The sequence below is a fragment of the Excalfactoria chinensis genome, chromosome 1 (genome assembly GCF_039878825.1).
Source record: "Excalfactoria chinensis isolate bCotChi1 chromosome 1, bCotChi1.hap2, whole genome shotgun sequence".
Classification (NCBI taxonomy): domain Eukaryota; kingdom Metazoa; phylum Chordata; class Aves; order Galliformes; family Phasianidae; genus Excalfactoria; species Excalfactoria chinensis.
The window spans coordinates 79,795,193-79,818,493 of NC_092825.1; the positions used below are offsets into that span (position 1 = coordinate 79,795,193).

The following is a 23,301-nucleotide window of genomic DNA, read 5'->3' on the forward strand; positions in this document are numbered from 1 at the left end:
GTCTGTTCTCTCCAAGCAGTAGAATTGTATGGTATGTTAGAAGAAAATGTTTGCATGTACGGAAAGTAGGTTTGTTCTAGAACTGTAAAGCAGAGGTGGATCATGAGGGAGAAAAAAAGCTACCGGCAAGGGAGGAAACAGCAAAATAAAGACAATTAAGGGCTAGAAATCACAGTGAGGAAAACCCATGCACATAGCCTGACAGAAAGAGTCCTCCCCTATGTTGAGCTTCCGGGCACAAAACTTGGGCATGGTCTCAAGACACCCTCAGCACGCTTCAGTTCTGACTGAAAATATGAGTCATCAGCCCCCAGGATGAGTCACGGCCTCCCTCCTCCACCCTGAGCGCACACAAAAATACAGATGAAGTGGAAGGTCAGGCTGAGGACAGCACCACAAGCCTGGGAATTTCTCAGCCTCTCGCTATGCCAACACTCATGTCATGAATCTTTTCACATTCAGCTGTTGGTGGCTGACAAGGAGACAGCAGTGACCATCTGGGGAAGGGGAGAGGGGTGCCATCCTCCCTTTACATGGCCTACCACAGAGAGAGAGAGACATTTTGCCAACAGAGGTAAGCACCTAAGAGACAGGAAATGAGCAACTGGTACTCACTAGCTGGTGAGCAGTATTGTATCTCTTGGCTAATCAGGCTATGGCTGTGAGAAGGATGATGCTACTGAGCATCTCACCAAGGTGGAATCCTGGCCACAGAATCACCACAACATGCCTACTGACCTGAGCACAGCCAGTTTTTACCACAGCTTTGCCACCATGTGATGCCGAGACACATCACAGAATGGAGGCCTGGGCAAAGACCATACCATGTTACTGCTTAGAGCAAGCACGTCCAACCCACAGACCACAGGCTGCATGTTCCATCCTTCCCTTCAGCTGCTCCCTACCCCACACCATCATGGCAGTGGCTCTGCCCCACCAAGCAGTCTGGCCCGGCCCCAGACGTGCACCCATTGCTCACAACAACCACACAGCACTGCGTGGACTGCACTGTCTGGGCTGCACCTGGATCACAGAACACAGTGTGCTGCTGACTCAAGTGACGGCAAATAATTGTATGCAGTTCGATACACTGGCTGAACACCGTCCTCTGAACAGCAAAAAAATATGCAGCCATGCTTTCCATTTTGATAAAGGGATTTAAGAACAGGTTTCAAGACTGCTGAAAAAATCAAAAACTTTTTTTACATACTCGAGGCTCCATATACTTCAGACACCTTATTCACTGTCATCACTTTTGGAGGTACATACTTTTGTGAACAGCTGTTTTCAAGGATGAAGCACAGGAAGAGTAAAATTTCATCAAAAATCTCTGACAAGCACATGAGAGCTCACTGAGAATTGCAGCCGCTGCCATCAAAGCAAATTGAAGCATTAGTTTCACAAAGAAAGCAAGGTCATGTATCTCACTGACTTCATTTTTTGTTGTTGTTGTTTTTTGTGTTGTTTTTTTTTTTTTGTTCCTTTTCTTATGTTTTAATTAAAAATATATTAAAAAAAAAGTTTTGTTACTTATATATATTAACTATAGTACGTACTGCACATGCAATTCATCTTCACTACTACTACTGCACATTCTACTGCACAAGCACAATTCATCTTCACTCAGTGCAGCCCAGGCAAGCCTAAAAGTTGGATACCAATGGCCTAGAGAGACTCATCCTGGACAGATCTTGGAGCACCCCTGCTCCATGTGACAAGGAACTCCCTGCTGGCCCTCACATAGGGGTCCATCTCTGCCCACATCCCCAGTTTAGGTGAAGTAAGGATGATACAGTCCTTGTGAACCCAGTTTTTAGATATCACCTTGGTGACCTGCCACACAGTGTGGCCATAGGAAGTCATGTGGAATTACCCTGCTGCTGTAGAAACAGTTGTACTGCACCTTACTTACCTTACCTTTCTTAACTGAGAAGATCATTGTTTGGAAAACAAGGACCCCATTTCCTTCAAGTCTTGGATCTTACCAGGAAGGTACAATTAGAACATTCATGTGTTGTCTGACCACACATCAGAGCTGGTTTTCTGTGCACTGAGTCTTCCTGGAGTCCTCAGGACACTGCCTGAATCATTTCCACAACAAAGTGAACTGGATCATTCAGTAGCACATGGAAAAATTATTAGCACAAACCTGAGCACCAGTATTTCAGCCCTTTTTCTCAGACCAGAAAAATTCAGCATTTACACTAAGCACAGTGAAGCATTCACTTCATTTAAATACTTGATCTTTCCTAATTACCTTCAGCGTGGAATCCCTACCATTTCCATTCCTTTCTAGCAGCTTTGGGCCTCCAGCTAGAGTAATGCACTCTACACGGGCCAGAGGATGTCAAGATAGATAAGCTTCCATAGGTACTTAATGTTTGTGTATATGAATGAACACTCAAGTCACTTTATGGGTAACAGACAAGTGAAATTGGAACTGGAGCAGGATGGGATGGTCCTAAGCCTGTCATTCTTGGCAATAACATGCTGCAGACACCTCTCACCTCATGATGGTTCAGGTTTCATGACTCCGGAGATGACGACTGTTACTGAATGCTTATCAGAATGTTCTCTGCTACAAGCTTTGCTTTGCTGCACGGGCCCAACCTTGGTCTTCAGATATTTTCCATTCCCATTCTCCATTCCCATGCAATTCAGAGTTCAGACCCTGTAAGCTCCTTGCTGCTTGTACCCAGCACAAAGGAACAGTCAAAAAACATACACAGCAACTCATAACGTGCGCTGAAACTCAGCCAGGAGACAGAGGGAAAAGGAACATGAGGCTTGCTTCAGTCTGGAACGTTGCTGCAACACTAGAAACATCTTCCTCTTTCCAAGGACCAGTCCATGTGTAAGAAGCAACAAGTATCTGAACACTTGAATTCTTCTAATCTCATTCAGGTATTTTACAGAAAATCTGGGAAAATTTCAGGTGTTCTGAAGTTCTGCTCTTTTTTTCTCTGCTTCTTGTGCTTTGCTCTCAATCCCTACCTGAGGTCATGCTCCTTGGTTTATAACTGGGTGTGACTCTTGACGGTAACGAACCTACTTTGCATTTTTAAAAACGAGAAATCAAAGTGTTAGAAGAGATAAGCAGTCCAGCTAGATCAGTACCTGGAAGTCTGCATCATAACAACAGTTCTTTCAGTGCAATGCTCTCTCTCAGAAAGTCACTCTGATGCCACACTTCAAAATAAGACATAACAGCCAATTTTCCCTGTGCTCTATTAACCCCATTGTGCCATGCTCTGGACAAAGAAGTGAAAAAAAGAAAAGGTGGAAAAGGAAGTATTTATGCCTGGTGATGCCTATTTTAGAATCCACAATTTGAAGAACAAAATATGATTATCCCAGGTACATTTATAGATGTGATACATCAGGGAGGAAGAACAGCTAATGAAGAACAAACGGCACAAGAGCAAATGGGAATAAATGAGCCACAATAAAATTAAGATGGAGATTAGAAAGTAGTTCTTCCTGTGCTGGTTTGGAAGAGCCTTCTAGGAGGAATACAGGGGGAAAAAAAATAAGGCTACTTTTAGGAAAGAATATGAAGGTTTTACCGTTTTATGACCCAATGGCTACGACAGCAAGGGATCACTGCATGAATTTTCCAGCCCTACATACGTCTATTTCTACAGCATTTACATTTCTTTTGAAAACAGGTTCCCACAGGACTCTTCAAAAACCCTGATGGAGACCTGTCTCTTTAATGCATCAGTCCTTTTGATCAAACTTTAATCCAGTCTTGTTCAAGGTGAAGACTCTGAAGACTTGAATGAAAAAAACAGCAGTGATTTATTCGATGAAATCAATTTGATGCTTGCCCAAAAGATGCTTTCTAATTCACAAAGGAATTGAATCGTATGGCTTGTGGTACCCAAGAGGCAGTCTGGAGTGATCACTGAATAACAGTCTACTTGCACTCACTCTGTTAACCTCCCAGGTAGCACAAAAAGGGTTCAGTGCCAGCACATCTTACAATTTGAATGCACGTTTACTTGTAGATGTGGTAAGGCACAATCTATGAGCCCTCTAGCGGTGCATATCATGTCTGATGCAGGCAGGGCAGGGCAAACGGAGCACTGCTGTCAGGGTGTCACCGTGTCCACCCCACTAATTTACCCGTTCATGTTTGGAGGCTGTGAAAAATGAGCCATGACACATTTCCACCCCCACCACAGTACCTGCAATACGCACCACCTGCACTGATACAGGACCCAAGGTACACTGCCACCAAATATATTTTGTGGCTTAGCAAATGATGTTACATGGCCTTACAAATCCTGCCAAGGTGACACAAGGCAATCTTTAGGTAGAAAAGAATCAGGTCCTTGCCATATATCCATGCATACATGCCTATTTCTGCAGATGTGATGTAGGGGTATATAAACATTCAGCGCACGAGTAAAAGGCAGCCTAACATACGCCTGCAGTGGGCAGGGCACAGGAGGAACACCAAAGCAGCCAGCTAAGTCACCACAGTGTCCCCAAAAGCTGCCAGAGCTGTGTGAGCAGCCAGCCTTTATCACACAGCCAGCAGCAACGCTCAGCCTCCTCCCAGCAGCACTGGGCTCTGCAGCTCTCTGCTCTCGTACTACCCTGATATATATTTATTAAAAGTCCCAGCCCTGCAGAGGCCCCTCCACTGTCACTGCAGACTGGCCAGAGGGGGAAAACCCAAGGAGGCACTTAGCTGCATTTCTATTTCAGTCTCCTGGACTGCAGAGCACTTCATAGCTAGCCAGTTACTTGCTGAAATCTGACTTTCACAGCACTAAATATAGGAATTGTGCACTCTGCAGGGGCTAAATTTAGCTTTGCTGCGTTAGAAGGGGAGGTACCTCTTCACTAGAGGCAGCAACGCACAAGTACTGCAGGCAGGGAAGCTTGGGTGATGCAGCAGCTGCCAGTGATCTATTGTGCCAGCACAGGAAGGAACTGAGCTACAAAGTTCATTTCTGGTTTTCATTCCTTCTTCTTAACCAGATCTGTTCAATGCCTTAGTGAGGTTTTACAGCACCAGGCTGTTCACCTGATCAGAAGAAATTACATCTCTCCATGTTACTCCTGTAAAACATTAGGGAATTTTACTCGATTAAATCAAGAGGATGAATAATACAAATTAAAATTCAGGGTTAGAGACATCTGAGCTTGCTGAAGCTGGCATGTAAAGCCTTATATAATAAGACTCTCAGACGCAGTAAATTGTGGCTACCTAACATAAGCCTGGGCAGGCTTTTCAGGAATGTTAATCACTGCTAAACAGGGCTGTTGCACAGCTGCAGCCTTTCACCTCTAAGTCACCTATTTTACCACTTGACAGGGGGAACCCGACTGGGACTCTGTTCCCAAGCTATGCTATTCACCCTGGATTAGATAACATGCCTCTCTCTCTGCCCATCAGCTGGGGAGAGCAGTTTTTCTCCCACGATGTAGAGCATTTTCAGTGCTGAGTAAAGAGTTAACACCATTGCACCTTAGGCTGGCTGGCTGGCTGGCTTTCTTTTAGAAGCCACAAAGGACCGAGAAGATTGCAAATACAGGATTCTGATTCAATTACTAGGCATAAAAATGTCTGCTTGCAAACAGGTTTCCTAGGGATTACCATCACACATGATTCAGCAAAGGCAAGTGACAGGCACCAGATCCCCTGCAGGGAGGAGACTGCCAAGGCTGCAGGGGCACTATGGGACATGTAGTTCAAGGAGGCAGCCCCAAACCAAGAGGGCAACCAGAGGACTGGAAGCAGCTGATATAAACAACTTTTTAGGAATTATGGCAGCATTTCAGAAGTGTAACGATTAGGTGTTGGGGTTTTTTTGTTCTGTTTTGTGTGGGGTATTTTTTTGCTTCCCCAAAATTTCACAAGGAGTTCTTATCCACTGCCCTTCTCATTTCATAGAATCATAGAATCATGAAGGTCAGAAAGACCAGCGAGTCCAACCATTAACCCATACCTATGACTGCTCTAGACTATGTCACTCAGTACAACCTCTACCCTTTTCTCAAATGTCTCCAGGGACAATGGAGCACCACCTCCCTGGGCAGTCTGTTGCAATAACCCATCGCTCCTTCTGAGAATAAATTTTTCCTAATATCCAAACTTAACCTCCCCTATCACAACTTAAGGCCATTACCTCTTGTTCTATCATTGGTACCTGGGAAGAGAGGCCAACTCCCATCAGCCTACAGTCTTTTAAAAAATGAAATGAGATAATGACCAGGAACAGTTTCAAGGTGGAAAGCTATTATGTAATAGAAAACTGAATAAAAACAACCCTAACATGAATATTTCATCTTATACAGCTGAGATACACGCTCTACACTGAGATTACCTGTTCTGGAAAGAAATATGGTAGCAATGGTAATGGGAGGATGGTCAGTCTAGGTGATCTTGTAGGTCCTTTCCAACCTTGTGATTCTATGACTCTATGAAAGCAACACTGTAATCCACTAAACTTTCAGGTCAGAACCAAATATAGTGGCCAAAAATCATAGAATCATAGAATCATAGAATTACTCAGGTTGGAAAAGACCTTGAAGATCATCAAGTCCAACCGCAGCCTAACCAGTAGCCTATCTCTTAAAAAACAACCACAAAACAATACCACAACAACAAACCTCTGCTAAATCATATCCCTGAGTACCACATCCAAGCGGCTCTTAAACACATCCAGGGATGGCGATTCAACCACCTCCTTGGGGAGCCCATTCCAGTACCTAACCACCCTTTCTGTAAAGAAGTTCTTTCTAATATCCAACCTAAACTTGCCCTGGCGCAACTTGAGGCCATTTCCCCTCGTCCTGTCACAAGTCAGTAGTGAGAAGAGACCTGCCCCACTCTCACTGTAAGAACCTTTCAGGTACTGGAAGACAGCAATAAGGTCTCCCCTCAGCCTCCTCTTCCTCAGACTAAACAGCCCCAGCTTCCTTAGTCTCTCCTCATAGGGCTGATTCTCCAAGCCCTTAACAAGCCTCGTTGCCCTTCTCTGGACCTGCTCCAGTACCTCCATGTCCTTCTTGTGCTGAGGTGCCCAAAACTGGACACAGTACTCGAGGTGAGGCCTCACAATGATTCATACTGCACATGATGTCATGATGTCATGATGTCATGATGTGAAAATAGTCTTCTCCAAGTCTGTATTAGATTCAGCTTTGGTTAATTTGTGACACAACAGCTTAGCAATCATCCATCCACCTTGGGCTGCTGACAAAACAGTTTTATTCTTTGGATACCTAAGATTTGTATCAGGAAGGTGAATGCACCCAACTCTTGTTCTCTAGCACCAGCTGGCTCTGTCTTCATCTGCCATTTTGTTTCTTGTTACCTTTCAAGCTGTCTATGGGAATTGACTGGAGAGTATTAGATGGCTAGGATCAAAATGTGCTATTGACAAGAAGATTATCAATAAAATGAAATGACTTGGAAGTTGGACTAGATGATCTTCCAACTCAAATGATTCTGTGATCTGGGAATCTCTGGCACTGCTCAGAGTATTTGTATGTAGGTAGTTGATGAGTTTAAACTGAAGATACTAAAATTGTCTGTCTTTTCCCACAATGCATCCAGTAAATGATTTTAACATAAATACTTCTTGGTCTGATTCACAGGTTACACAGAATTTTCTGAATTCATTATATTAATCCCCTCATCTGTTCACACTTATTTTTCACTCTTGTTTTGCAAACCTACACTTTAGACTTACGAATATGTGGCCTTGGGTGTTCAGAAAGCCTTACAACAGTGACTTATGACTGCATGTTCATAAAGTAGCTATTGATAATTAAAAAAGGAGAGACCATTTCCAAATATAAACTCCTTGAAACAAAATTATAAAGAACGTGGAGAAGAAGGGATCCTATACAGAAGCAACCCTCTAACTTGAATATTTATGGTTTTTGGTTTAGTCCCCAAGAGGCGGAAGGTAGGTTTACTCCATTCTTCCATCAGTTTAGCCTCTCATGACCCTGAACTTATTTCTGTATTCTCAATATTTCAACTGGTATAATAAAAGATGCAACTTTTTCCTTCAAAATTGTTGCCTTCTCTAATACCAAAGGGCCATGAGCACAAATCCAAGGAATATAATATTAAAAGTGAGAATCCACTTGTAAACATGAAGAAGAAAACCTTCATTTTGAAATCCTTTACCCATGCTTCTCTCACTTGCCACTGGCAACTTCAGATACTAATTGTTCACAGCTATACAACGTAGCCAGGGACAGAACAACTGGAAATAAGCCTAATGAAATATGAAAAATAAACTCATTATACCATAGGCTGACATGAACAAAACAGCAAACAAACACTATAAATAAAATAAAAATTCCCAGCACAAAATTAGGTAGAGAATGAAAAAAAATAAAAAAAATAAAAAATAAAAAATAAAAAATAAAAATAAATTAAAAAAAAAAAAGATGGAGCCAGCTCTTTAGGAGGTCCCTTGTTCATAGACTGTGATGATATTTCTTTAGTGTCATGTAACAATTTAATCTTTAAAGAAAATGTCAGCTGGGAGAGAAGATGTACAGACCCCAAGTTCATTTGTTGTGCACAACACATTGTTTGGCTAGCTCTACCTTTCCTAGGTGAACATCTTTTATTTCTTCGTCATTTTTATTCTGTTACCACATTCAGAATTACTTTACCACTTCCCTATTCTCTTCTCTGCATGCGAGAACAATAAAGGCACACAGAAAGAAATACAGGTGAAGTCCAATGAACTCTCTCTCAGGTCAGTATTGATCACAGAATGTTGTGATCATGTGAAGCATTACATCACACTTTACCTACCTGACAAGTAGAGCGAATGAGAAATGGGCTCAGAGGTCTTCCATCCTGTGAATAATCTACGTGGTGCTATTACAAAGACATATTAATATTTTATAATTAAAAAAATGCACAGAGAACTTCACATTTTCATCTAAAAATATCTCCAGAAATCTCATAAGAAACATATATAATGTCTATACTATACATACAAATAAATATTTATGCTGCTCAGAAGACTTAAAGTATGTCATGAAATCATTTGACACAGTCAGAACCTCAGTGTTCTATTTAGGGCTTTTCTTTCAAACACAGTTTTTTTAGGTGCCTATTTGAAATGGGCCTTTCAGTTTATTAGGTTGTAGGCTTGCCTTTCACGGAATGTTCCTATCTCACATTTGTATTATATGCTAAAATCATTACTGGTGTAAGATTGAGGTTCCTTGATCTTATGACGATGACAAAGAACATTTTTCCTAAGGCCAAAAATAACCTCCTTAAGCTTTTGATTAAAGTGATCGTTACATTTACATGAGGCCATTATCTCTGAATAATAGATGAAACCACAGACGGACACAAAAGAAATATAAGATGTGCAATGCAATGGAGGAATCGCCTGCACTGATCTAAACCATGTATAAGAAAGGATATAATCAGATAGTCAACACCTATCTCTGAGCTTAAACAGCCTATGTCATCTCCTTTGGAATCAGAAGTGATCTGTTGGCTCTCCCTTGATTAAAATCAAACATTTCGGACATACAAAAATGCTGTAATTACTTGTCCATAAGGTGATAAATTGCTAGACAAGAAAAGTGTAAAACTTCTTCAAATACAAATTCTTAGGAAGAACATGGAAAAGAAGAATCTTTATACGCAACATACCTTGGATATTTCTGTAACTATTCGGTCATTCACTTTAAAGATAATTTACTTAATGTGATAGCATCCTAAGCCCTGCAATCTTGCTGAGCCCAAGATTAAGATAAAACATTGTGAACTCATATAGCATGTCACTGATCAGAGGATATGCAGTGATAAGTCTGTTTTAAAAAGCATTCCGGATAAAAACAACTATAGGCAAATCACAAAAAACTAAGTACTGTACACAAATATTCAACTTTTCTTTTTATCCCATGGAAACGTGCATTTTTGTCCAGTGCGTCATATCACTCCAACCTTAAACATCAGACAACAAGAAAGATGGAGGCCAATTGACCATTATTTGTAGAAGGAAAAAAAGGAAGTAAAGAAGTAAAATGCTATTGCCAACCAACTAAGGCAGTAAAATGGATCCACTAGCCAGTCTGCTTGCTCACTGTCTGCACTTCAGCCAGCTTGAGATGAGCTCTTTGTGAAATCAATCCACTATGAAACCTTACATTTTCATTATGCCTACATTACAAAGAGAAGGCAAAAAGTTTGTTTTCATTTCTGTTAAATATACATTAGATAGTTTTTCAAAACCTACCATTCTATTTACATCATTTCACAAAAGTGCTTCGCAGAATTCTTTCAGGTGAGTCAAACATCTTAATTCTCTGCTGTGGATTTCTCATTCAAAACATGCACGTTCCAGCACTGAGAAACACTAGCTTTCTTTAAACAGGAGGTAGTTGAGCTCTATGCTTATGAATTCAGTTGATCTAAACTTATATTTTCTTAAAAGCAGCTGAAGAAGAAAAGCTTCATGATCAAAGCTGCAAAGTGACAGCATAAGCAACAACAGGCAAAATAAAATAAAATGAAGCAGAAAAAGCAGTATCCCAAGACATCTGTCTGCTAGTTCAACCTCCAGTGCCAAAAACAGAACAGAATGTAGACTAATTTACTAAATAAAAAAAATTATATAAATAGAATTGTGAGTTATATCTCTCAAATTGAGATAGTTGAGGATGTTTCCTTATCTACTCAAGTCTACATACACAAAGCATCCCTCAGAACTGGGAGGAGAGATGGATTTGACACCTGCAATGAGCATCCCATTGGTACTACCCAACATCACAAATGCCCTAAGCCATCCCAAAGAGATATGCATCCAGTACCAGTTAAACACTCATGTTCTGAACAGAGTTTAAATACATCCTGGTAATTTAAAATACTGGCAGGCAATAAAAAGACCTCTTAAATTAGTTTCAACATGAAGGCAAAACAGATTTGCATCAGTATTAGAAACCTGGGCTCTTACAAATCACATGCGGTAATTTGCTGTAATAACTACTGACTACTTGATAGTTTCTTTCAATTCAGAAGTCTTTATATTTAATGAGAGAGCCCTAGTTATTTTGCAGCTTCAATTTATTGTAAGTAAATAAAGTAGAGGAAAACTAATTACTCAAAACAATACTTAGGTCATTCCAAAAGTAATGCCTCCAATTTACAGAAACTGCAACAAATACAAAGAGCACAAGAACACTATTTGATAGGGCAAATTCTCATCAAAAAAACATTTTTCAACATAGTCACCACCACTGGACAATTTGTGTGGATGAGATGATCGAGGCACCGCATTACATGGTGTGACAGCTGTGCCTGGCCATCTGGAATGTGGCTTGTCACTGTTGCCACTGTTGAAACACTCCATGCAGTGCCTCACTGTGCTCACATCCACTGTCTGGTCTCCATAAACGTTCAGCAAGTGCTGATGTAGGTGAATGAGTGTCATTTCTTTCCCCATGGAGTAATTCAATGACAGACCTTTGTTTCATCCACACTTCCATGTCAGATATCATTTTTTCAGACTGTATCTCTGCTTTTATTTGTTAAGCAGCAACAAAATAAAAGGAAATGTTGGTGGGAAGGTTCAACCTCTACTGCCATGCCATCAATATCCACCTCTATCATGGGCCAGCTAATTACATAGGAGGCATTACTTTTGGAGCGATCCTTGTACTTAAGCAACACTGTTTTTCATTTTAATATTCCAGTTTTGGTAGATGGGAGGCGAATGAGGAAATGGTGAATTATTAGTTTCCATATTTATGGCGCTGTTAAATTTCTACCTATTATTTGTGTCAGGTTAATTTTGAAAGGAGACTGGAATCCAGATTCATCCATTGAAAATTAACATTTTAAACTGTCTTTACTATCCCTTAATAAATTTTACACATGGAGTAATTTTTTTAAATCTTCAGTAAAAGTTGAGTTCTACAGGATGTTGGATAACAGCAGTGAATACGCCAATATAGAAACTCTGTAGGTGCTGACATTTGAATGAATAGAAACTTTGTTAATTCATGAAATCGTTTATTGTACTTTAATTATGAAGTGTGATATGGTAATTTAGCTAAAGATATTGCACCTCGTTCTTTCTGTAAATAATTTGACTTAACTGCTTACAAAAGCTCACCCATTCAGTGAATGACATTTTCCAATTCCTTTATGATTGTAAAATGCTTAATTACTAGTAATCCTTGGTTATGTTCATTTGAGATATAAAACAGGTTTATTTTTTAAGTAATGAAAGTAAAGCCGTAACGGTACTGTACAAATCTGAGCAAAGGTCCCCTCAGCACTAATACATTTAATTTCAACTGCAAATCTAAAGTGCAAATCCTTAAATGCAACTCCTGACCACTAGGATGCACTAAACCCAGATGTGCCTCTGCTGTTCCCCAGCAGAAACATAGCATTTATGGGCAACTGGTATAAAAACCTCAGCAATTCTCGCAGAGTGAAGTGCAGAATGAAGCAGTATATTGTCTTCTCACTTATTATCTCAGATGAAAGGTCCTTCTAAATTAGAGACAGAAATTCTTCGTGGAAAATCCATCCCATAGAGCTTTGGTGTATGCACAAAAATATATATTCCCATACTCAAAAGCTGCTATCTATACTCATTTGCTTTACTGTTACAGTACAGCACCATTTAGTTTCTCCATCAAGGATTAAAAAAAAAAAAAAAACATCATGAAAGAGGCATTTTTATCACAGTAGATAAAATTTAACATATGGCATACTAGAAAGATGAGAACGAGTCAAACACAGGATAGCTAACCCCACTAGCAGCAAGCTGCTCCTGACGTAAGTAAAAGCATGTACAGAAGCCAGCAGCAGTGGTGTCTCTCGTGGTCCTGTACCTGCTATAAGCTCTGCACACACAGCTCAGCACCCAGGCCCTAGCAGTGTGTGCCAGGGGTCTCATGCTTCATGGAAGTACTGCTTTCCTCAGGCTGCCTGCTCTCCCTGCAGCACCCACTGTCCTACGCTAGCAGTGCAGCAGGCCCCAGACCTTGTTCCTTCAACCAGGCGTATGCTGGCACGGTGCAGAAGGTTCCACTGTCATGACAGCAGGCCCATCAATAAATTGCAGTGAGACAATTCCTGTTACGAGTTTATTTATAGACAGAGCAGACCTTTAAATATCCAGGAGATAGGCCAAGTGCCACAACAGAGTCTTTTCCTTCTCTCATTCCACAAAGCAGTACCTAGCAATCACCGGTCAGTAAAAGATATTAATGAGGTGTTGTTTCCTGGTCACAGGGCAGCCAAGTGAGTGGCCAAGGACGTTCCCTCTCTGGGAATAACAGAGCAGTGGCATCAAAGCACAGGGGCTGCAATGAAGCATAACTAATACACACAGCAGCTTAGGTATTAAGTTCACTACAGTATAAAAAAGGCATGGAAAGAACACGTAGGCAAAATGTAATGGATAGCCACAGGTGGGAGGAAAAATCAGCTTTGAATTCTCCCTAGAATAATTTCTTGCATAAGACTTTATATAAGCTGACAGCCTTTCACATTCTCAGAATAGGATCCCAAAATTCATTGTAAGGTCTGTAACCCTCTGGCGAAACAGTCAAGGCCACACTCAGAAGCAGCTATTCTGTTTATCAGGGAAAACAGCTACAGCCGCTTTCAGGTGGGGCTGGAGTGGAACTTGGAGAGCCTGCAGGAATCTACACTCACCAAGTGGGGCAGCTCACAGCCTGGCTCACCTGGAGAGGCACTTCTCCTCTGTGAGCTGTTTGGAAAACAGCCATGTAGTCAGGGGCAGGAAGGAAGCCCATGTTGATCAAAGCCTCTTTGGAGTCCAGGCATTTACAGATGGCAGAAAAACAACCACAAACTGCATCCTGGAACTGCCACTGCAATAATGTGAGCACAGGCTAAAGCAGCCAGCACAGAGCCACCCTACTCAGCTAGCAATGTGTATGAGTATGCACTGAGCTGCCAGTGGCCTGAGAGAAGCCTGAGCTCAAACAGAAAAACCTGTGATGAAAGGAAAAAACATTTTTGCCACGTGAGGCCATTTTTGCTTTGGGGTGCTTTAGTACCTTTCAAACAAACCAGCTGTTTCATGCACAGGAACCAATGCTTGGCATGTCATTTCAAACAAAGTCAGAGGCACAGCAGTAAGCAAAGGCAGTGGTAGGCTGATACTCATCTCAGTTTTCATTGCTTTGAACCATATGCCCAACAGAAGCAGCAGGGAAACCATAAGAACAGTGTAATTTCAAAGCTGTGCCCGAGGGATTTGTCACCTGACATTCAGCATTGCCAGAACTCCCAGTACAGCTAGAAGAGTTGCATTTCCTGACGTTGCCTCTCTGCTGTCTCATGAGGTAAGCATATTCTCCTTTATGGAAATTTAGTGCGGGGTTTGATTTCTCTTTTATCTTCAGGGTCTGGTGGATTAGCTCTCCCTGGGCATGGCATTGTTCCATTGCTATCTATATGTCCAGTCTATGATTCAAGGAAATAAATCTATTCCTCAAGATATTTTAAGATGATCTTGACAAAATCACATTACCATATCCCTAAATACTTAGAATTCTCAAATTCATGAAAAAAAATAAAAATCAAATCCCTTCTTTGAAAAAGTGCCATGATTTTTTAATCTTAAGGGCCTTCAGCTTCTAATAGATCCGGATTGTACAAGTTGAACATCATGCAGTCTTAAGAGATTTTTAGGATATATTTTAAGTGAAGAATACAGAGAAAGAAATAGAAGTATCCTCACTAAGTAGGCATAGCCAATGCAAATGATAGACAGAAAGGTTACAGGAAGAAACTATCAGAACGTGACAGGAACCCAGATAATCAGAATATTTTTTTTAATGTTTTCTGATAAAAAACAAGCCACTTCCTTTGAAAACTTGGATTAGAAGCTCTTAACAAAAGCCAGCATCAGATGGGAAGGAAAAACAAAACCTCTCATGGAAAGAACCTGCTGCACAATCCCAGTGTGAAGAGCGGAGAGATGTGATCTCTAAACACAACCTGAATCCGCACGTGTGAAACAGGACTGGACACAAGGAACAAGGATAGAAGGCTTTTAAAAACATTCTTCTTCATTCATGCAAAGTTGGCAGGTTCATTTATGTCACCATTTCATACTTCTGGAAATGAATATTATATATTTCTTTATAACACACACTATTAGACATTTCTGAAAACCTTGTCCAGCTTCACCCAAACCAGCTTCTAGATGGGCTTCAACACTTTAACAAGTCAACGTGTCCTATATCTGAGCCTTTAAAAATTACAAGCAAATAATTCCTCTCAATTCAGGATTTTAAAAAATCAGGATTTTAAAATACCAAGGTAAATGAAAATGACAGACTGTTGATAGTATGAACCCGGTTATTTAACTTGTTCACACTGCACCTGTACCAAACAGGTATTGGGAAGGCCTGATCTCCTATCACTATATTGAGGGAACTGGAAAAAAACTCCTTTGGAGAAGATCAGCCCTATAGTAAACATCACCTTAGAAATATCTAAATAAACAATTTAAGTCACTCAGTTCTCTCAGAAATAAGACTGTTATGTGGCTGATCAAGGAAAATGATGATTTAAAATCATTTTTACTGCTTTACCAAGATCAGCAACTTGCCCACCTTCTAACCGGGAAATTAAAATCCCTCACACATATGGATTTGTTACCCTCGCAATATATTAACCCCAAAAAATCCACCCAGGGCAATAGCAGACTTCACACAATGAAACCGCATTCACTGTCAGGTTAACCAAATCCACTGTTAACCTTACTATGCACAACTCTGCACAGCAACCCAGAGATCCCACTTGTTGCCAGCACTTCAGGATCTGATCTGTAGACAGATCCCAGTAGTCGGTAGTGTAATAACACCTTGTCTGCACCAAAGAGTTTAGACACTGGTGACAAGCAGGGAATTTGGCTGCTTGGTGGTAGCACAGGCAGGCTGGTGTAAGTGCTGGCACACAGTCCGGTTCAGTTTCCAGACAACACTTCAGTATGTTTTGGCAGGATATCGAACACCCAGTCCATGCTTGTGGAAAGTCTTACTAGTTCAAGAAGGAAAGGAAAACTGGAACTTGTGCTTCACAAGCATGCCTGTAAACCAGACTTACAGCATAGCAAGAGGACTCAAAAGGAGATATTCCTCAACAGCTGCTATAAAGAGTTTTTGTATCTAGTTATTGTTAGATGAAATTAAGGCCTTGCAAAACCATCCTTGGCAGTTATGTCTGTTTCTTTCTGAGAGGTTGGCACGTTATCTCTGTCTGGTACACCTTGCTGATTTTTAACCATCTCTGTTCTCCTTCACCAGCTTCCTGCTTTGCTGGGCTCCAGCTAGAGCTACCCACACAAAGCGGGCAGAGCACAGGTAGCCTCCAAAGCACAACTACCGTCAGGATCATGAAGACACAAAACCTGATTCTCACCTGTTTGAACTCTGTCCTCCTTCCTTCTACTGTGAAGGTGCCCAAGCAAAGACATGCCCAAAGTCAGCTAAAACTGGATTGCTGTAATGGCAAGCTCTACTGCAGGAAAATGTGTTTAAGTAGTTTTTCAGACCCGGAAGGCTTGGCAGAGCTCCTAGCCTGACCTCCTGCATGAAAAAGACTGCTGCAGAAATGCTGAGATGGCTTCTCCTTGTAACCTGCAGTGAGGTACTGGCAGGCCAGGACAGCTTTCTGACCAGGAAGAAAGAACAGTGGTCACCAGCGGGTGATGAACGTGGTTTCTTAACCTCACAACAAGAGCAAGGAACTTGGTTTGCCCTTGAAATTCATTCATTAAGACCCATTTCCCCAAGGCCTCTAAATCTTGGAAATCTCCACCTCTTCTCTCCTCCTTCCAACTCTTCTACCCAGGGAAAGGAAGCTCAACGCTTGCCAGTTTCTTCTCTCTGCAATTTCAGTTCTCCCCTGGTTGCTCACATTAGCTAATTCCCCAAGGTGTAAAGCCCCAACCTTTTGGCTCAACTTTCAACCTTCTCTTTCCCTGAGGCAAAGCTTACATTACCAAACAGAGAATAGGTAATAAGAGAGTAGAAGAATTCAATTTACCTGGACCAATTGAGTTACTTCCATCTGCTTTCCCCGGCAATATTCACTTCATGTTCTCTCTCTTTCCTTTACACTTACGTACGCTAGACCAAGGTGCTGAGTTCTTATAGAAGAATGGCAAAATGGAACCCCAGTATTGCTCATATTCATGATACAGCAACCTACATTATATGCCATGGTCTGAAGGAAGGGAGAGTGGAGAGTAGCAGCAGCCTCCGTGACCCACCTGTCTCACCCCACTCAGCCCCAGTCCAGTCAAACTGATTTTAAGCAAGAGCTGTGTTCCCTCATGAAGAAGATACACGTCTAAGATATATTTAATCAGAGAGCACAGAAGGAGAGATCAGATGGGAGCAAGAGAGTGCTTAAAGGCTGAGTAACAAATCATAACTGTGAGGCTCAACCAAATGGATGATGGGTTGAGCAAGGTACAAATCTGGAGACAGCGCAAGAGTTTGCTAACTTCCTAGCCCCAGTTCCCCATGAGGGAACTCTTGCAGTTCTTTAAGGAGCACCCAATCTACGCTTCTCCTGTGGGCTTCACTTCCAAACAGTAAAAACATACAACTCTCACCTAAATGTTAAAAACCATAGCTACCTGCCGCAGAAAAAAACTTATATTGCTAACTCAAGGCAAGAGTCACAGTAGCTATTTCCTAGAGTCCGGCTATCAGACAACCCTCTCCACAGCCAAACTGAGGAACAGTGCACTGCTATAGCACAAATTCTCTACTTTGCCAGACCTGTTTCTTCCTTTGCCATGGAGGATGCTAATTATAGTTTCCAATATTCTTACCACTTTTTGAGAACCTCATAGGAGAAGCACTATACAAAAACTGTATCATCGCTTGTGATGAATGTGCTGGTTGCACGTGGTGGGAGGAGGCAAAATACCTCATAGAACCATAGAATTGTTTGAGCGAGAAGGACCCTTTAAAGGTCATCTAGCTCAACTCCCCTGCAATGAACAGCATGAGGTCACAGGTGGACTGACAATGAGAAGAGTCAGAACAAGGTAGGAACCAGGATAGAGAAGGTAGTTCTTAAATTAGGTCACCTATTCTTTCGTGTGCCTTAAATTATAAAATTAGCAACCTTCTTTTCTGTGTTTAAAATGAGGCCTGGGCAACTTACTTGGGGTATTCCTGCTTAAGCAGAGGAGTTGGACCAGATGACATCCAAAGGCCCTTTCCAACTCAGCCATTCTGTGAAAATGACTGTTTATGTCAAAGGAGGAAGCGCAGGGGGTGGAAGAACCCAGTGCCCCATGCCAATAAGTAAGCTCATATGTATAGAGCAAAACGGTTAATGGAAACTAGACCTGGCACAAGCAGGTAGGCTTACTGGCCCCTGTCACGGATTTGTGTGTGAAAGTGATGGCAATCACCAGGTTTGGCATGCCCTGTTACACTGAGCAGAGTGCTGCACATATGGCCATACTGAACCATAGGAGAGGAATAAAATGGCCCATGGTCATGCCAAAATCTGCTCAATTACGTGCAAGAAATGTGACAGCCATGGGAGGGAGCTCTTAATTTATGGCTGCCTTAGACATGGTGGGGTTTTCTGCAGCCCTCACTGAGAGATAAAATTAGGTTGCAAAGGAAAAGTGAAACAGCATTTAACAGCCACAGCCCACTGTTTGAAATTACAAAGTATAAAATGAATGCTAATTTGAAGAAGGCTGAGGGGGGAATTTTCCCATACCCTCTTGCCTACCACACTGCATCACACACTGCATCACACACTGCAGTGAGCCCAGGTGAAGAATACAGACTGGAGCAATTGTCTAACACGTGCTTTCACACTCATAGTGATTACGAGGGGAAAAACCCAGAGAATGAATAAACCCCAAGGATTCTTTCAGAAAGTTCAGAGTGGAACATTGTCAAGAGTAGGTGTCTGCTGCAAGCCTGTGAGAGCTGAGTTCTTTTTTCATCACCTTTGTCATTTAAGGCTTCATTTGTGCTGTTACTCCATCACTGATACTGGCTCACTGAGCAAACGGCTAAGGAAACAGAAAAGCCAAATGAAAGGAAAATACTTCTTCCCTGTCTGTATCACTTGAAAGGTACAGCTGCGTGAGCACTGTGTTTTATTTCATAGAGTAAGAGTAGATTAGGATCAGGCGCTGTGATCAGTTTTAAATATTTCAACACTTTGCAGAACAGGATGTGGCCCAAAATCATCAGATTATAGTGACTAGCATGAAGAAAGGCAGTGCACCTCAGCAGTGGTGTGGTTAGAAAGTGTGATAGTTCTTCATCTGAGAGACAAAGTACAAAACTACTTCTTCAAAAGGCTGCGCCTACTTAAATTGCTTTTGAAGGAAGAAAAATTATCCTCATTAAAAAGAGAAACAAATCCCTAGATTTCTCTTGCAGCAGCATTGGAATTGTCCTTTTGTATCTCCATCACTCCTTAGCACTTAGCAAATTTGTTAAACTCTGTCTCAGGAACCTCATGTAGGTTTGGTTATTAGAAATGCTAATACTTATTGTTTTAAACAAATGAAACTAGCTACATGCTGAAAAAATAGACAGGAAAGAATCCCAAAGATTCCATTTTGGACATTTCAGAAAACAAATGTCGCATTATTCATCTGTTTCCGCCCCCCATCCTCCTTCCCCCCCTGCAGAATTATTCCCTGGCACTGTAAGGAAAACCCTGTGTACTTGTAATATTACATGCACAACAGATGAGACAAAGACATGCAAACACCACTTATCTGTGTTCTTATGTCTCCAGTTCCCCTTTCCCCAATAATTTCAGTTCAATATATTCCCTTTGGTGACCATCATGGAGCAAAGAAATCCAAGCTCCCGTTGACTGGCCAGGCTCTCTCCAAAGTATGAGGTACAGCTGAGTAGCTGTCCCTACTTAGAAAATGTAAGAACTTGAGCTTTCCACAGAAAACTAAAGAAACTCATGTTTACCTAGAGGCAGCCCATTTGTTTAGATCAACCTCCAGTTCTGAATGTTCTCCTGAAGACTAATAGAGTAAGACTCGGTTTCCACACCCTTGATTCTACACAGATAAGTCATGCACAGAAAGAAATGCTAAACAAAACCTGTATTCTGTGTCTTACTTGAGAAGGAAGGAAGAAAAAGCAGATATAACAACAACAACAAAAGGAAGGAAAAAAATACAGCAGCCTGAGAATATTCCACAGATATCCTCACCTGACACAAAGAAGGGCTGTGAAATAGTCACTAAGGACACTCATTTCTAGGACTGTCTGATTTACTTATTTGTGAAGATCTTGGCCTGACTCTTTGAAAGATAAGGACAGTATGAGAAAATGCAGTATGTCAGACTCATATCCTGGTAAGGAAATTCTGATATCAGGCCCAATGTGCTCTTCACTGCATATTTTTTTTCCTTCACTGGGTTTGCTGACATGAATTAGGGTATGTGCAAAAATTGCTGCAGTTTAAATGACCTCATAAAATTAAGAAAACTACTGCATTCTCTAGCTGGTTAGGATCTGTACTAGAGTAGGCTCTGACTTTGCCTTCTGCTCTGCATGATGGTTCTCACATGTCCCTCTCGCTCTTCTGTGTCCAGTTGTCTCTGTATCTGTAAGTTGTATCTGTGATACGCAGGTAGGCTGCTCTGCCTGAATAGGGGCTGAATGGCTGTGGAGAGCCTTTGAGCAAGGTTTGTTATTGCTCTCCTCTCCCAGAGCTGTGTCTCATCTGGATTGCTGCATTTGCTGGAAGAGCTAACTCAGTCAATGTTGAACTGAAGCCGATCTCTCTCCTCTTCCACATGAGATCCTGACCCAGCTGCTCCTTGCCTTCTTTGTGTCAGGTAATATTTTACTAGCTTAGTCAGTACAAAGAATGAAATATTTCATATTGGAAAATCAGACAGGATCTTACGGTCTCTAAGCTAAAGTACCTTATTCTGTGGAGACAAAGGCTGTGGGAGTTAAGTCTTTTTAAGCACAGCAAAAGCTTAAAACTGTCAAGCATCATGAACAAGTTCTAAGCCAAAAACTGGTCAGCAGAGAGCAGTGACCCATTGCCTCATGTCCTGTACAGGATATAAATTCTGTGACAGGTGGCTCATGATAATTTTCTTCTCCGCCTTTAGAGAGAAGCCACCAGTAATGAAACTCCATACCAGTTATCCTAGTTATTGTCTGGCTTGGGGTCTTCACTCTGCACATGATGGAACAGTCTAAGAGTAGGAAAAGAACTGCTCCACACTGTACTACTGAGGAGCTCAGGCAGGATTCATTCTCAGACAGAGCTGATTGCTAAGATCAAATGTGCAGGAGATCTACATCAGAGCTGCAAGGAAAGAGGCTAGAGCAAAACAGGATTTACAGGGGATATCGGTCCAGTACTGCTGGATATCAGGCACCTTGTGGTGTGATACTTGCCAGCTGCCTGAGTCTCCTCGGCCTGCTACCTAAGACCTGCCTGTTTCTCCTGGACCCACTGTCAGTTGCCTACTGTTTACCTACTTGCTGCATAAGGCCATCCATTCTGCCACCACCTTCCCCTGCACCCTTACTCCTGCCCTGTCCTTGGACTGTGAGAATGACACAAAATGAGACACTGCTGTATCCTTGGTGGTGACTATCCCCACTTTACATACTTTTCACTCTTTTCTTATCTTTCCTATTGCCTGTCTTCCCTTCCCGATCATCCTAATTTGTAATTATCACCAGCCTTTCCCTTCCCCATCACTTGAATTGATCATTAACTGGTCAGATAACATTTGACCTCACTTGTGTCTCAGTCTCACTCCAGGTATATCAAAGAATCTCCCCTCTTGCTCTGATAATTGGAGTGAGACAGTATGTATTTGTACTGAACTACAAGAAAACATATGGAACAGCTTCTGACTAATGCAAACTCAGAAGAGATATTCCTTCAGGCAAACAAAACCCCAGGAATTAGCAGTTCTGCCAGTAGCCATGCACAGGCCATGCTGCAGTCCCTCTGAAGGATAACATGCATTTGCTGAAAGGACACTGCAATTACTTTCAACAGAGAAATGCACACAGGTAATAAGACTGTGAAACGAGTAGCTTTCTTTTCCTTCACTTGAAAAGCAGGTACAGTAATACTGAGACACATAAGATATATTTTTATCTGGATTTTGAAATATATCTATACAGAAAAGATGCACTACTTCACATGGGCACCTATATGTAGATGATTTAACCATGAAGATTCCAATGACATTTAACTGACAGTGGGATGTCTCACAAAAGACACTTGGAGCTCTCTTGTATCACTGGTATTGTCTGCACGTCTCACGAAAAGCTCACATTCAAACCACAGTCCAATTTTCCATTTGGAGCAACTTATGTTGATTTAACAGCCATTCAAACAAAGCAGCAAGTATCTTACATCTGCTTACAGTCTACTTTTTCCATTAATTTTCCTTAGATTGCATGACACAGATGAAAGAGTCAAACTATATCAAATAGTGTGTATGTATGGACAAGTAAACCAAGCACTGTGTTCTTATAGAAGCTGTAAGAGCTACAAGCTGTTCCTGGGCTTACAGGTCAGCCACTACAACCTAGGAGTGAAACATGTGAGCTCACTTCTTTACTCCATCTTAATTTTTCTGAGCAATCTTAGGGAATGGCTGTACTTCCCCATGTAAAGCAATTTATACTGAGAACTTGAAAAGTTAGAACTAACTTGCTGAGATGAAACAACAAGGCTTCCATCTGCTCTAGGCTTTGAGCTGACAGCTGTTTTAAACCACTGCCTTCTGTCTCATGCATCAGGCAGTGTGGTTCTTATCTATTGATAGAAAGCCCAGCTGGGTCTCCAAAGGCCTTAAAAGTGTGGCTTTTCTATTGGGCATGAAGGAAGATTTCTCCTCAGAGGCTCCAGATAATGATGTCAGCTCAGGTACTGCTACATGTGGTGCCTGGAGTTTCACAGCATTCCTGGAAAACGTGCAGGTGTAAAACCTCTGACGTGCAACAATGCTATCCAGTAACCCAGACCACCTTAGTATAACACAGGAAGAACACACAACACTGGGTAATTTGACTACACAGACTGTGTAAAAGGACACCTCTGACAAAGGCACAAGTGGAAAAACAAGTTGACAGGCCTGTTATTGACGCCATGTTTACACAAAAGCATAGTGAACTGTTTTCCTCTCTCCTGTGAACTGTGCCTGATGGCTTGCTTATTTTTCTATCCCCTTTCTTTGTAATAGAGCATAATATGAAAAGAATTAGGCTTAATGAATTCTTGTTCTTCTT

The 23,301-nt window shown here is 41.6% G+C and overlaps 1 long non-coding RNA gene across 1 annotated transcript in view; it reads right to left on the reverse strand.

Moving 5' to 3' along the window:
• Positions 1-23,301, reverse strand: part of LOC140252707 (uncharacterized) — a 195,200-nt gene that overhangs the window by 109,030 nt on the left and 62,869 nt on the right. The window lies entirely within an intron of this gene.